Here is a 4,267-nt window from a genome sequence, read left to right as displayed (position 1 = left end):
CCACATACCAATAAATAAATAAAGTGGAAACCCTACCTTACACCATATACAAAAATTAAAATGGATCAAAGACCTAAATGTATAGCTAAAAATATAAAGTGTTTAGATGGAAATTGGCATAAATCTTCCTGCTGTTGTTTTGGGCAATGGTTTCTTAGATATAACCAAAAACCCAAATCAGAAAACAAAAAAAAAGAGATAAATTGAACATTATTAAAAGAATACCATTAAGAAAATGTGCTTCAAAGGACACCATCAAAAAAAATCAAAAGTCAACTGGTGTAATGGGAAAAAAATTTTATAAATCATATACTTGATAAAGAACTTATAACTAGAATAGATAAAGAATTCTTACAACTCAATAATAAAATCACAAGTAATTCAATTTAAAATAGGCAGAGTAGACAGTTGCCCTGTTGCCTCCTCCGTCTGAGTGGTTAGAGCCAGAGTCCTCGAAGCCGTTCCAGAGCCGGGACGAGTGCAGCCACAGGAAGGAGCACCTGTAGGCCAACAGCATGCCCCAGGATTTGCAGAGGCCCTGAAGGAGGCTGGGCTTCCCAGGTGGCTCTGGTGGTAAAGAACCCACCTGCCAATGCAAGAGACTTAAGAGACATGGGGTTCATCACTGGTTGGGGAAGATCCCCTGGAGGAGGGCACAAGCAACACACTCCAGTATTCTTGCCTGGAGAATCCCATGAGCAGAGGAGTCTGGCGGGCTACAGGTCACAGGGTGGCAAAGAGTTGGACACGACTGAAGAGACTTGGCACGCACACACATGAAGAAGGCCACCCCGGAGGTGCACACCCAGGAGCAGAATGCAGAGCTCATGAAGAGCTGTCAGAAGGCCGAGGGTGACCCCAGAAGCCTATAAGCTGGTGATGGCGTCTCTGTGTCACGTCTCCTTGGCCCTGGAGGAGGAGATGGAACACAACCAGGAGAACCTGGTCTATGCCCCACCTCAGCTCCCCGAAAAGCTGCACCGCAGGGCTACCCTGGAACAGGACATGGACTTCCGGTACGGGTGTGTGGGCAGGAGGGCATCCCATATGCACAGGCCACCTAACACTCGGTGCCGAGACTCCAAGAGATCAAGCTGCTGGTGGCCCATGCCTATACCCACTACCTGGGTGACCCGTCCGGAGTGCCACGTCCTCAAAAAGGTCACTCAGAAGGCCCTCGGCCTGCCCAGCTCCAGAGGGTCTGGCCTTCTTCACTTTCCCCAACATCACCAGCGCCACTGAATTCAAGCAGCTAGTTGTACAGCTCCCTCATGAACACTCAAGGGGACCCCCGAGGTGGAGCAGAGGGTCCTGCACGAGGCCAAGACCACCTTCCTATGCAACATGCAGCTGTTTAAGGGGTTGCAGGGGCTGCTGACCCCACAACGCCAAGGACTAGGACCATCTGTGGACACCAGACCTTCACAGGCAAACAGGCAGCAAGGTGCAAGACTCCATTCCCACCCAGGTGGACCAGGAGGAAGCCCCAGCCCAGCGTCATCTCCCAGGCGCCGCTTGTGCGATGGGTCCTCGCAGTCAGCTTTCCGGTGACCACGGTCAACTTGAGGCTTTATGCCATGTGAATACAAGCGTGCTGGCTCCTGGAGGCCATGAACTCTTTCTGGGGAGGGGCTCAGCTAACTTTCTCACCGTGGGCATGGGGCGGGGGAGGGGCAGCCGTTGGGGCCCCTGATGTTTCCCTGCGTCCCTCTCTCTGGAAGGAGCCTGCGACATCTTCCCCAACCAAAAGCACTCCAGTCAGTGACCTGAACTTCAGAGTGGGAGGAGGGGTCCTGCCCAGCCCCTCAGCAGCCTCCCCTTCCTGTTCCTGCAGCAGAGCCCAGAAGATGTAGCCAGAAGGGACAGCTGTCCTGAACTTCTGAATGGCCTAGGTCTGAGGTCTCCTTTTGACCCCTTGCCCTGTGGGCCATGGCAGTTGTTGTTAACTGTTCAAAGATGTTGTGTCTTGTGTTTCTGTCTTGTTTTTGCTGGAGCCACTTTTTGTTCCCATCTCAGACTGAACTGTGGTATTTTGTTGTGTTCTATTATGTTTTTATAGCAGGGTTGGGATGGAATGTGAGGGCTGGGGAGGGAGATGTTTAACAGGACCATGGCCTTGGTTGCTAACGTTTATGCCAAATAATAAGCTACATGACCTGATTGAAAAAAATAGACAAAGTATAGGTATATACTTTCCAAAGAAGATAAAAGAATAGCCAATAAGCAAATGAAAAGATGTTCAATATCATCAGGAAAGAGCAAATCAAAACCGTAATGAGATACCACTTCACATCCCTGGAATGGCTATAATTAAAAAAAAAAAAAACCTATATTAACAAGCGTTATAATGTGGAAAAACTGGAACCCGAGTAGTACTTGTTATAAGATAAAATTGTGCACCACTTTGGAAAACCATTTGACAAAGGTTTTAACATCACGTTACCATATGACCCAGCAATTCCATGTCTACGTATATACCCAAAATAAATGAAAACATATTTTACACAAAAACCTGTAAGTGAATATACATAGCACCATTATTCATAATAATAGGGGAAAAAAAGTAGGAACAACCCAAATACATCAACTGATATCGATAAATAAAATGTAGTATAAGTACATCATGAAATATTAGGCAACAAAAAGCAAGTGCTGATACATGCTACAGCATGGATAAACTTTGAAGACTTAATGCTATCTGAAGGAGCCAGTTACAAAAGATCACATACTGTGCAGTTCTCTTTGTAGGAAATGTCTAGAATGAGCAAATCTATAGAAATGGAGAGTGGATTAGTGATTGCCCAGGGCTGGGGAGACTGGAAGGGCATGGGGAATGACTGTTAAATGGGTCCAAAGTTTCTTTGGGGGATGATGAGAATGTTCTAAAACTAATAGTGATGGCTGCACAATTCTGTGAAGATACTGAGAACCACTGAATTATAGAATTTAAAAGGATGAATTGTGTGGTATATAGATTATATTCCAATAAATCTGTTATTAACAAAAGGTAGGGATCTTTGAATTAGGTCTGGCTACAAGCATGTTCCATACATTATTGAGAAAAATATTTTTGGATTTTTAAAAAATGTACTTTTTGTAATAGGGGCTTCTTAATTTTTCAGTTAAAATGTCTTGAACAAGGTTTGCTCTTTGGTGATGAATAATAAACATACTTTTGAAATAATAAAACATAAGCTCATATTTTAACCAATAAATTTGGATGAGGATTTAAAATTTTAAACAAATGTAGAACAAGTTATTTTTGTTTACTTCATAGAAGATTACAAGTAAGAAAACAAATAAACATCAAAGAAATACACAGACTAGATAAACTATAAAAATATTTTTAGTTCTTTGTGTAACAGTCTGTCACACAAATTCTAGGATTATGTGGTTTAAGAAACTCTCAAGGGATCAACAGAGAAGGCAATGGCACCCCACTCCAGTACTCTTGCCTGGAAAATCTCATGGACGGAGGAGCCTGGTAGGCTGCAGTCCATGGGGTCACTGAGGGTCGGACACAACTGAGCAACTTCAATTTCGCTTTTCACTTTAATGCATTGGAGAAGGAAATGGCAACCCACTCCAGTGTTCTTGCCTGGAGAATCCCAGGGATGGCGGAGACTGGTGGGCTGCCATCTATGGGGTCGCACAGAGTCGGACACAACTGAAGTGACTTAGTAGTAGCAGCAAGGAATCAAAGAATAGCAAGGAGAGATAAGAAAGCCTTAAGTGAACAATGCAAAGAAATAGAGGAAAATAATAGAATAGGAAAGACTAGAGGTCTCTTCAAGAAAATTAAAGATACCAAGGGAACATTTCATGCAAAGATGGACACAATAAAGGACAGAAACAGTAAGGACTTAACAGAAGCAGAAGATTAAGAAGAGGTGGCAAGAATACACAGAAGAATTGTACAAAAAAGATCTCAATGATCCAGATAACCATGATGGTGTGGTCACTCACATAGTGCCAGACATCCTGGAGTGTGAAGTCAAGTGGACCTTAGGAAGCATTACTACCAACAAAGTTAGCGAAGGTGATGGAATTCTAGCTGAGCTTTTTCAAATCCTAAAAGATAATGCTGTTAAAGTGCTTCATTCAATATGCCAGCAAATTTGGAAAACTCAGCAGTGGCCATAGGACTGGAAAAGGTCAGTTTTCATTCCAATCCCAAAGAAAGAAAAAAAAAAGTGAAAGCGTTAGTCACTTAGTTGTATCTGACTTTTCGTGACCTTGTGGGCTTCAGGCTGCCAGGCTCCTCTGT

General features: G+C 43.8%; 1 pseudogene; it reads left to right on the top strand.

The window, feature by feature from the left end:
* Positions 1-776: 776 nt before the first annotated feature.
* Positions 777-1,583, top strand: LOC138094688 (heme oxygenase 1 pseudogene; annotated as a pseudogene).
* Positions 1,584-4,267: the final 2,684 nt, after the last annotated feature.

Source organism: Capricornis sumatraensis, chromosome 18, assembly GCF_032405125.1.
Source record: "Capricornis sumatraensis isolate serow.1 chromosome 18, serow.2, whole genome shotgun sequence".
In the NCBI taxonomy this organism is placed as follows: Eukaryota; Metazoa; Chordata; class Mammalia; order Artiodactyla; family Bovidae; genus Capricornis; species Capricornis sumatraensis.
Note: the sequence above shows the minus strand (reverse complement) of the source record. Positions and strands in the feature narration are given on the sequence as shown.